We start from the raw sequence: 12190 nt of genomic DNA on the forward strand, positions 1-12190 counted from the left end.
ATGTAAGGTTTCTTTCATCTAAAATTCCAATATAAATTTCTTTTAAGTGCCTAAGGATAGAAATTAAGAGAAATAAGCACATATGTCAATTTTCAACCCTCACTCCTCCAAAATCATCCAAATTTGGCCTATATGGCTAAAACCATGCCTATTTTCTAAGTTTTCAAGCAAATGTAAGGTTTCTTTCTTCTAACATTCCAATATCAATTGCTTTTAAGTGCCTAAGGATAGAAATTAAGAGAAATAAGCACATATGTCAATTTTCAACCCTCACTCCTCCAAAATCATCCAAATTTGGCCTATATGGCTAAAACCATGCCTATTTTCTAAGTTTTCAAGCAAATGTAAGGTTTCTTTCTTCTAACATTCCAATTTCAATTGCTTTTAAGTGCCTAAGGATAAAAATTAAGAGAAATAAGCACATATGTCAATTTTCAACCCTCACTCCTCCAAAATCATCCAAATTTGGCCTATATGGCTAAAACCATGCCTATTTTCTATGTTTTCAAGCAAATGTAAGGTTTCTTTCTTCTAACATTCCAATATCAATTGCTTTCAAGTGCCTAAGGATAGAAATTAAGAGAAATAAGCACATATGTCAATTTTCAACCCTCACTCCTCCAAAATCATCCAAATTTGGCCTATATGGCTAAAACCATGCCTATTTTCTAAGTTTTCAAGCAAATGTAAGGTTTCTTTCTTCTAACATTCCAATATCAATTGCTTTTAAGTGCCTAAGGATAGAAATTAAGAGAAATAAGCACATATGTCAATTTTCAACCCTCACTCCTCCAAAATCATCTAAATTTGGCCTATATGGCTAAAACCATGCTTATTTTCTAAGTTTTCAAGCAAATGTAAGGTTTCTTTCTTCTAACATTCCAATATCAATTAATTTTAAGTGCCTAAGGATAAAAATTAAGAGAAATAAGCACATATGTCAATTTTCAACCCTCACTCCTCCAAAATCATCCAAATTTGGCCAATATGGCTAAAACCATGCCTATTTTCTAAGTTTTCAAGCAAATGTAAGGTTTCTTTCTTCTAACATTTCAATATCAATTATTTTTAAGTGCCTAAGGAAAGAAATTAAGAGAAATAAGCACATATGTATATTTTCAACCCTCACTCCTCCAAAATCATCCAAATTTGGCCTATATGGCTAAAACCATGCCTATTTTCTAAGTTTTCAAGCAAATGTAAGGTTTCTTTCTTCTAACATTCCAATATCAATTGCTTTTAAGTGCCTAAGGATAGAAATTAAGAGAAATAAGCACATATGTCAATTTTCAACCCTCACTCCTCCAAAATCATCCAAATTTGGCCTATATGGCTAAAACCATGCCTATTTTCTAAGTTTTCAAGCAAATGTAAGGTTTCTTTCTTCTAACATTCCAATATCAATTGCTTTTAAGTGCCTAAGGATAAAAATTAAGAGAAATAAGCACATATGTCAATTTTCAACCCTCACTCCTCTAAAATCATCCAAATTTGGCCAATATGGCTAAAACCATGCCTATTTTCTAATTTTTCAAGCAAATGTAAGGTTTCTTTCTTCTAACATTCCAATATCAATTATTTTTAAGTGCCTAAGGATAGAAATTAAGAGAAATAAGCACATATGTATATTTTCAACCCTCACTCCTCCAAAATCATCCAAATTTGGCCTATGTGGCTAAAACCATGCCTATTTTCTAAGTTTTCAAGCAAATGTAAGGTTTCTTTCTTCTAACATTCCAATATCATTAGCTTTTAAGTACCTAAGGATAGAAATTAAGAGAAATAAGCACATATGTCAATTTTCAACCCTCACTCCTCCAAAATCATCCAAATTTGGCCTATATGGCTAAAACCATGCCTATTTTCTAAGTTTTCAAGTAAATGTAAGGTTTCTTTCTTCTAACATTCCAATATCAATTGCTTTTAAGTTCCTAAGGATAGAAATTAAGACAAATAAGCACATATGTCAATTTTCAACCCTCACTCCTCCAAAATCATCCAAATTTGGCCTATATGGCTAAAACCATGCCTATTTTCTATGTTTTCAAGCAAATGTAAGGTTTCTTTCTTCTAACATTCCAATATCAATTGCTTTTAAGTGCCTAAGGATAGAACTTAAGAGAAATAAGCACATATGTCAATTTTCAACCCTCACTCCTCCAAAATCATCCAAATTTGGCCTATATGGCTAAAACCATGCCTATTTTCTAAGTTTTCAAGCAAATGTAAAGTTTCTTTCTTCTAAAATTCCAATATCAATTGCTTTTAAGTGCCTAAGGATAGAAATTAAGAGAAATAAGCACATATGTCAATTTTCAACCCTCACTCCTCCAAAATCATCCAAATTTGGCCTATATGGCTAAAACCATTCCTATTTTCTAAGTTTTCAAGCAAATGTAAGGTTTCTTTCTTCTAACATTCCAATATACATTTCTTTTAAGTGCCTAAGGATAGAAATTAAGAAAAATAAGCACATATTTCAATTTTTAACCCTCACTCCTCAAAAATCATCCAAATTTGGCCTATATGGCTAAAACCATGCCTATTTTCTAAGTTTTCAAGCAAATGTAAGGTTTCTTTCTTTTAACATTCCAATATTAATTGCTTTTAAGTTCCTAAGGATAGAAATTAAGAGAAATAAGCACATATTTAATTTCAATTTTCAACCCTCACTCCTCCAAAATCATCCAAAATTGGCCTATATGGCTAAAACAATGCCTATTTTCTAAGTTTTCAAGCAAATGTAAGGTTTCTTTCTTCTAACATTCCAATATCAATTTCTTTTAAGTGCCTAAGGATAGAAATTAAGATAAATAAGCACATATGTCAATTTTCAACCCTCACTCCTCCAAAATCATCCAAATTTGGCCTATATGGCTAAAACCATGCCTATTTTCTAAGTTTTTAAGCAAATGTAAGGTTTCTTTCTTCTAACATTTCAATATCAATTGATTTTAAGTGCTTAAGGATAGAAATTAAGAGAAATAAGCACATATGTCAATTTTCCACCCTCACTCCTCCAAAATCATCCAAATTTGGCCTATATGGCTAAAACAATGCCTATTTTCTAAGTTTTCAAGCAAATGTAAGGTTTCTTTATTCTAACATTCCAATATCAATTGCTTTGAAGTGCCTAAGGATAGAAATTAAGAAAATTAAGCACATAAGTCAATTTTCAACCCTCACTCATCCAAAATCATCCAAATTTGGGCTATATCGCTAAAACCATGCCTATTTTCTATGTTTTCAAGCAAATTTAAGGTTTCTTTCTTCTAAAATTCCAATATCAATTGCTTTAAAGTGCCTAAGGATAGAAATTAAGAGAAATAAGCACATATGTCAAATATCGACCCTAACTCATCCAAAATCATCCAAATTTGGCCTATATGGCTAAAACCATGCCTATTTTCTAAGTTTTCAAGCAAATGTAAGGTTTCTTTCTTCTAACATTCCAATATCAATTGCTTTTAAGTGCCTAAGGATAGAAATTAAGAGAAATAAGCACATATGTCAATTTTCAACCCTCACTCCTCCAAAATCATCCAAATTTGGCCTATATGGCTAAAACCATGCCTATTTTCTAAGTTTTCAAGCAAATGTAAGGTTTCTTTCATCTAACATTCCAATATCAATTTTTTTTAAGTGCCTAAGGATATAAATTTAGAGAAATAAGCACATATGTCAATTTTCAACCCTCACTCCTCCAAAATCATCCAAATTTGGCCTATATGGCTAATACCATGCCTATTTTCTAAGTTTTCAAGCAAATGTAAGGTTTCTTTCTTCTAACATTCCAATATCAATTGCTTTTAAAGGCCTAAGGATATAATTTAAGAGAAATAAGCACATATGTCAATTTTCAACCCTCACTCCTCCAAAATCATCCAAATTTGGCCTATATGGCTAAAACCATGCCTATTTTCTAATTTTTCAAGCAAATGTTCTCGTTCTTTCTTCTAACATTCCAATATCAATCGATTTTAAGTTTTTAAGGATAGAAATTAAGAGAAATAAGCACATATGTCAATTTTCAACCCTCACTCCTCCAAAATCATCCAAATTAGGCCTATATGGCTAAAACCATGCCTATTTTCTAAGTTTTCAAGCAAATGGACTCGTTCTTTCTTCTAACATTCCAATATCAATTGCTTTTTAGTGCCTAAGGATAGAAATTAAGATAAATAAGCACATATGTCAATTTTCAACCCTCACTCCTCCAAAATCATCCAAATTAGGCCTATATGGCTAAAACCATGCCTATTTTCTAAGTTTTCAAGCAAATGGACTCGTTCTTTCTTCTAACATTCCAATATCAATTGCTTTTAAGTGCCTAAGGATAGAAATTAAGAGAAATAAGCACATATGTCAATTTTCAACCCTCACTCCTCCAAAATCATCCAAATTTGGCCTATATGGCTAAAACCATGCCTATTTTCTAAGTTTTCAAGCAAATGGACTCGTTCTTTCTTATAACATTCCAATGTCAGTTACTTTTAAGTTCCTAAGGATAGAAATTAAGAGAAATAATCACATATGTCAATTTTCAACCCTCACTCATCGAAAATCATCAAAATTTGGCCTATATGGCTAAAACCATGCCTATTTTCTATGTTTTCAAGCAAATGGACTCGTTTTTTTTTTATAACATTCCAATATCACATACTTTTAAGTTCCTAAGGATAGAAATTAAGAGAAATAAGCACATATGTCAATGTTCGACCCTAACTCATCCAAATTCATCCAAAATAAGCATATATTGAGTTCTACTTTGCTAATTTGCCATATTTCAACTCATATAATAAGTGTTTACCGCAATCCTTTTTGCTTTGTTGTTGGCAGCCACTTGGCCTTTACCAGGCACTTCCTTGAAGTGTGTCTTCAAGAAAAGATCATGGGCATTTGGTAATTGGCCTTGGTTTTTTGCAGCCTTTATATGTACATGCAGAAAATCAATGAAAACATGTTATCCCACCAAAATTCATTAATAGACAAATGACATAATTGTTACTGGACATATTGTAGGAACCTTACCATCTTTTTAGCATGTTGTACAGATGACATTGAACCTTGAAAGTGGTCGGTTCAACGACATTTTCCATGGATCCGCCTCTTCGGTTCTTCTTGTTTTGTTCCGACCGCTTCTTATATTTTGGATCGGTGGCAACAATTCGCATCATGCCTTCGTGGACATCCTTATTAAGCCATCTTGGTTTGCGACCATTCAGCCTGTGTGTGATGTTGTAGAACGTGTCACGTAGGCGATTTGCAAACTTTTCTTCGAAAGTGTCCTTCACTTGGTTGTTTAACTCAGGTGCCCACTTGAATTTTTTCTGCAAATCAAGAAAATGTCTTTATTACAAAATTCAACTCCATCAATATAATTTATAAAACATGTATTATGTTAGGTTAAAGTTATCATACGTTGAACAAGTTCCAAAAGTGCTCTCTCGAATCTTCATCAACCTCTCCATAATTCCTCCAAGGCTGAACATAGTAGCCGGTTAGCGAGTCGGAGAGCACATTCTTCACCAGGATATCATCAAACCTATAATAAAGGATAGACATTCATGTAAGTATATAATCAACAAAAAGTGAACAAAACATGGTTAAAGTAATACAAATTCACTTTATCAAAGTAAATACGAATTTAAGGATATTTCATTATACAAATACATACGCACCAAAGTGTGGAAGGGTCCAACTCTAGCAAGTCATTAGGATACGGGTCCTGTAGCTCCTGTTTCTGATGCTGTTGTTGCTCCTGTTGCCCTTGTACATTTCTGACGATTTCTTGAGAGGCCCCCAAATCATGTGCCTCCGCTTCCTCCATTGACTCATCCTCGTCAACACGTACAACCGGAGATTTCCCCTTAGACTTTCTCCTCTTGGACGTTTCTCCTTTATTTCCTCCTCCCATGATGACCACCTGAAAAAGTTGTTAGTACCATAATCGCACATTGTAAATTCATAAATTAGATCCATAAGACATTAAAATAATAAAATGAGACCAAAAATGTAATGCAATATTACAAATCTGAGTAGTCATTAAAAACTAAACATTCGAAGACAATAGTAAAAGGAGTAACTACATATTCTCCTCTTCATTACTCTTATCACTACTACCACTATCATTATCACTATCATTATTACTATCACTAGTGTCATCTAAAAATACATCGATGTCCTCTTCTTCGTCACTGTCACTGGAGCCAATGCTTTCTTCTTCTTCTTCATCGCTTGAGATAATAAAGCCATCGTCATCATCATCATCACTATCAAGTTCATAGTCTGGAATGTCATTTGGTGGACAAAGCGTTGCATGTACTTGTGGGGAAGGACCCTGCAAAAACTCTAAATCCACCGGAGAATCAATCACCGACCTTGCTTAAGTTCTAAATACAGCCCACCATTGAACCCGATCACGTTTAAGGCTAGGGTAAGATGCATAATACACTTGAGACACTTGGTAAGATAAGACAAATGGATCATACTTGGGATACTTCTTAGTATGATTTACTTCGACAAGCTTGTATTGTTCATGAATGTTCATTCCTTTACCACAATCCATCCAACTACAACTAAACAGAATAGTCTTGTACTCTTTTTCGGGACCGGTGTAGACAAGTTCAATTATGTCGTTTAAAATGCCAAAGTACTCTCCACCGTCCTCACTTGAGACACACACCCCGTAATTCATCGTAGATTTGTGTTTGCCATAGGGCTGTGTGTGGAAATTAAAGCCACCGACAAATATCTGGTTCCAAGTTCGAACACGCTTGAAAGGCCTCATAGACAATGCTCGCAACACATCGGAACTTGGTTTTTGTTCTCTCACCTATAACCGTTACGAATACAAGCGTCACACTAATTGAAATGAAATATATTATATTATATTATCACAAATTAATCGAGATGCAATGTTCGAAAAGTATTATCACCTTGTGATGAAACCAATCAGGGAATTCACTTTCGCATTTCTCCATGACATCTTCTCGACGCAAATAAGTTCGAGTACTAAGAATGTAGTCCTCAAACTGCCTAATAGATTAATGACACATGGTTAATCATTGCAGCAATTATATTAAATTCAAGGGATTTTCAAAAGTTTATCGTAAACATATATACCTTTCGTATTCACCAAGAATGCCGGTATTTCTTAAAACGAACAAATTAGCACGTTCGAGTTCCTTGTCATCTAAATACCGAGTTTTACCCAAATTTGACACACGACCCTTATCCACCGTGAACAGCTCTGGGATTTCATCGTTGTCAACCGGGGATTCCACATCAGCATTCACATTTCGACCTAGATCTCGTGTTTTTGTGTCAACTGAGGGCTGAAAGTAATTGGAGCAGAAGTTTGATATCTCTTCAGTGAGATAAGCGTTGCATATGGAACCTTCAACACGAGCCTTATTACCAATTTTTCGTTTCAGGTGATTGAGGAACCTGTAATTATGTTTATGTAGCCGTAGAAGTATAAGTAACGGAAATCAATGAAAGAGATGAAAGTAAGAGTTCAGAAAGGACCTTTGATTTACCTTTCGAAAGGATACATCCACCGATATTGAACAGGTCCACATAACTTGCCCTCATATGGCAAATGAATTGGTAAATGCTCCATGGAGTTGAAGAAAGATGGGGGGAAAACCTTCTCAAGCTTGCACAGGATCTCAGCTATGTTTTTTTCCAATCGCTCCATGTCGCTAACTGTAACTATGTAGCAACATAAATCGCGAAAGAATTGGCTTATCTCTGTAATTGCATTCCATATATGGGTAGGGAGCAATTCTCTCAAAGCAGTGGGCAGCAACCTCTCCATGAACACGTGACAATCATTACTTTTCATTCCATGTAACTTACCTGATTGCAAATCAACGCATCGGCTCAAATTGGAAGCGTAACCATCAGGAAACCGCAGCTGTTTGACCCACTCACACAAAACCTTTCTATGAGCCTTGTCAAGAGCAAATGGAGCCTTTGGCATGAATTCTTTTCCTCTATCATCCTCTTGAAGATGTAGCTGGGGTCGTTTACAGTATTTAGCAATGTCATTCCGAGCTGATGGGGTGTCACAAGATTGCTTTTTCACGTCCATTATAGTGTGAATCAACTGATCAAAAAAGTTTTTTTCAACGTGCATGACATCTAAGTTGTGACGAACAAGCAGATGTTTCCAATATGGAAGGTCCCATAGAGTGCTTTGCTTGAACCACCCTTTTTTTGCATTCTTGAGACGTTTCAGTGCCTCGGGGCCATCTGTTGCTTTCGGGAGGTTTTTCACACATTCCCAAAGTTCCTCTCCTGACATGATGTGAGGTGGTGAACCTTTTTCGACTTTGTTTTTACAAAATGCATTTTTACTATTTCGAAAAGGATGATTTGTCGGAAGGAATTGACGATGGCAGTCAAACCAAGAAACCTTACCACCATTTTCGAGCCAAAATGCTTTGCTTTTCTCCATGCAATATGGACAAGCCTTCTTACCGGCTGTGGTCCAACCAGATAACATACCATAAGCCGGGAAGTCACTAACGGTCCATAGGATGGCTGCTCGAAGATTGAAATTTTGTTTTCTCGAAATATCGTAAGTATTTGCCCCAACTTCCCACAACTGTTTCAACTCGTGTATGAGCGGCTGCATGTAAACATCCAAGTTGCCCTTAGGGTTTTTAGGACCAGGAACGAGTAACGAAAGAAACATGAACTGTCTTTTCATACACATTGACGGAGGCAAGTTATAAGGGGTCAAAATGACAGGCCAACATGAATACTGTCCCCCAAACTGACCATGTGGAGCAAATCCATCCGTACATAGGCCAAGTCGAACATTACGAGGTTCAGAGGCAAACTCAGGAAAGCAACTATCTAGGTGTTTCCACGCTTCACTATCGCTAGGGTGTGCCATTGTGCCTTGAACTCGAGGATTTTTAGCATGCCATGTCATTTCCTCAGAAATGTTTTTAGTTGCAAAAAGCCTTTGCAACCTAGGTGTGATAGGGAAATAAAATAGAACATTCAAAGGCACTAAGCTACCTTTAGAAGTCTTCTTGTATCGGTCGCTGCCACACACCCTACATGTAGATAATTGAGCATCATCTTTCCAAAACAACATACATCCTTTCGGGCATGCATGAATCTTTTCATGGGGCAACTCTAACCCCTTAACAATTTTCTTGACCTCATAGAATGTCTCGACCATGTGGTTGTTGTTAGGAATCGTTTCATTAACCAAAGAAGCAAATCCATCAACACATCTGTGCGGCAAATTATACTCACACTTTAGGCTAGTGATTCTAGAAGCCATCTCTAACACAGACAATGAACTCCTTTCGTACAACGGTTGTTCAGAAGCCCTTAACAAATCAAAAAATGGCTTGGCTTGTGCATTAGGCTCCTCCTCTAATGAAACAGGTGGCTCTTCGGAATGGCCTTGATCTTGAGACTGACCATAGGCATCCAAAACCATTTCACGATATTCATTTGACTCCCTTCTACGAGTTCCTGGAAACCCTTCCCCATGACACATCCACTCATAGTAATTAGGTAAAAAACCGCTGCGATACAAATGAAGTTTGACCGTATCTGGATCCCAGAGACGTTTGTTTTTGCATTTAAAACATGGACACCTAACTTCATTCGGGTTGCTACTCTCGGGATGATCTTCCACATATTTAAGGAATTCATCTACCCCCTTCAAGAACTCAGGATTAATAGAATTCCCAACCTTCCTTTCGTACATCCAGCTACGTTCTTTTCGTTTCATGATTACAAGTTCTACACAACTAACACATATGCCATTAATCACATTAGTCATAAAGCACAATATATATTCATTGTAGATCAAACTGTTATGGAAATGCAAATGAGAAGAGAAATGATTTCCAAGGGTCCTTATCACTCCAACCTAACCCATCCTTGTACGTTCAATCTCACTAGTGAATGTATGCCAGAATTTCAATTCTATGGAAAATCCGGCAGCATCTCCCTACAGTTCCCCGAGTACACAATATAGGCGATTAGAAACACCTATATATGTACCTAGAGAACATTGTAGAGAAATGACAAGCAAGGATCTTCCTTAGAATTAAAACAAAGGAATACATTCACCACCTAAGTGAGAATAAACGTACAAGGATAGTCCCAACCGGGGACTATTCAAGACATACTCCTAATGTGTATGCCTTGAACGGGTATCTAGGCATATGATTATGCAAATGATTTTTTAAAAAAATATATATACTTAACTAACATACATATTATTAAACAAATATATCAAGATTAAACTAAACAAGAGAAACAAATCAAACCAAACCAAAGTAAACTAATATATCATATTAAACTAAACCAAACCAAACTACCGTTTTATATATTAAATTAAACTAACATATTTCTAAAAAAACTAAACTAAATTAAGATACTTTATATTAAAATAAATTAAACTACAACACATTATATTAACATAATATTAACTAAACTACATAATGTTAAACTAAACTAAACCAAACTAACATTGTTTATTTTAAAGATCAAGGGAGCAATTAATTAATTATAAGATTTATTTAAAAATATATATACTTAACTAACATACATAATATTAAACAAATATATCAAGATTAAACTAAACAAGAGAAACATATCATAACACCATACTATTAATATAAACCAAATCAAACCAAACTAAAGTAAACTAATATATTATATTAAACTAAACCAAACCAAACTACCGTTATATATAATAAATTAAACTAACATATTTCTAAAAAAAAATAAACTACAATAAGGTACTTTATATTAAAATAAATTAAACTAAAACACATTATATTAACATAAACTTAACTAAACTACATTATGTTAAACTAAACTAAACCAAACTAACATTATATTGTTTTTTTAAAGAGAAGGGAGCAATTAATTACTTATAAGAGATCACCAATGTCACTAAATTAACCAAACTAAAAGTTATTGAATATCTAACAACCAAAGTAAGATACACATATACATTATATTAGGGTTTGTAATGTAACTAACCTTTAGATCTGCACTTCTTTTTAACAATTAAACCAACAAAATTGTACAAATCCTACAACAAAATTAAAAAAAAAAAAAAAATAAGGGTTTATAATTCAAATCAATGCAACAAAATTCAAGCAAATCAGAAAAAAAAAATAAAAAAAAATAAAAAAAAGAATTCGAGCATTTATGAATTTGTCATCTAATTAATCACCTTAATCGTTCCCTCTCCAGAAAAAAATAAAAATGCAAACATAATTCAACAAAATTAACGATTCCAGAATAATTAGCTACTAACACAAAATTGAAATAATTACTTCGTAAAATCCTGATTTAACAAACCATTAGCACAATTCCTGAGAAAATATAGCATAGTATCATAAAAATTAGCACATTAAGCAAGAAAAATAGCAGTAATTTTGCGATCGTTTGGCCACAGAGTTCGAGCAGCTAACTAACTGATATTCAATTGAGCACACTTACTGTCAGGCGGAGGTGGGGCGTCGCCGGAAACAACCAAGGGCCGGTGGGTTCAGTCACGGCTAGGGGACGGAGGTGCGACTGCGTTGTGGTGGTTATATGTTATTCCGGTAGTTTTTTTGCAAAAAAAAAAAAAAAAAAAAAAAAAAAAATTAATTGACAATTGCACACACTTACCTAGACGCGGCGGCTCGCCGGAAACCACCAGGGCTCGACAGCTCTCCCTTCCTCCTTATCTTTCTCTTTCTCTTTCCCGTTCTCTTTCTCCTCTCTCTTTCTTTCCCGTTCTTTTTCTCCTCTCTGTTTCCCGTTCTCTTTCTCGGCGGCTGATGTGCGTCGTCTGCAGGCGTCGCCGGCATAAAGGAATCACCACCGCCGCCGCAACTTTCTCCTCTCTCCTTCTCTCTCTCCTTCTCTTTCTCTCTCTCCTCGCGCTGCTTCACTTCTCTCTCTGATTTTCAATTATTTCCCCCTTTTTTTTTAGGGCAAGGTCGCAACTTTTAATTTTCAAAAAATGACAGTAAGATTTACGACGGAATTTATTTCCGTCGTAATTTAAAACTTGCGACGGAATATTCCGTCGCAAAACACTTTACGACGGAATATTCCGTCGCAAGTTTTAAATTACGACGGAAATAAATTCCGTCGTAAATTTTACGAGGGAAAATGCGTCGTAATAGAAATTTTTCGTCGCTAA

The 12190-nt window shown here is 35.0% G+C and overlaps 1 long non-coding RNA gene across 1 annotated transcript; it reads right to left on the minus strand.

The window, feature by feature from the left end:
* Positions 1 to 10641: 10641 nt before the first annotated feature.
* Positions 10642 to 11724, minus strand: LOC145612799 (uncharacterized). Its single transcript, XR_014106766.1, has 3 exons — positions 11671 to 11724; positions 11497 to 11574; positions 10642 to 11083 (listed from the first exon to the last, which is right to left on the minus strand). It is a non-coding gene; the product is annotated as an uncharacterized LOC145612799 (long non-coding RNA).
* Between the last annotated feature and the right edge of the window lie 466 nt (positions 11725 to 12190).

The sequence above is a fragment of the Chenopodium album genome, chromosome 1 (genome assembly GCF_948465745.1).
Source record: "Chenopodium album chromosome 1, dcCheAlbu1.1, whole genome shotgun sequence".
In the NCBI taxonomy this organism is placed as follows: domain Eukaryota; kingdom Viridiplantae; phylum Streptophyta; class Magnoliopsida; order Caryophyllales; family Amaranthaceae; genus Chenopodium; species Chenopodium album.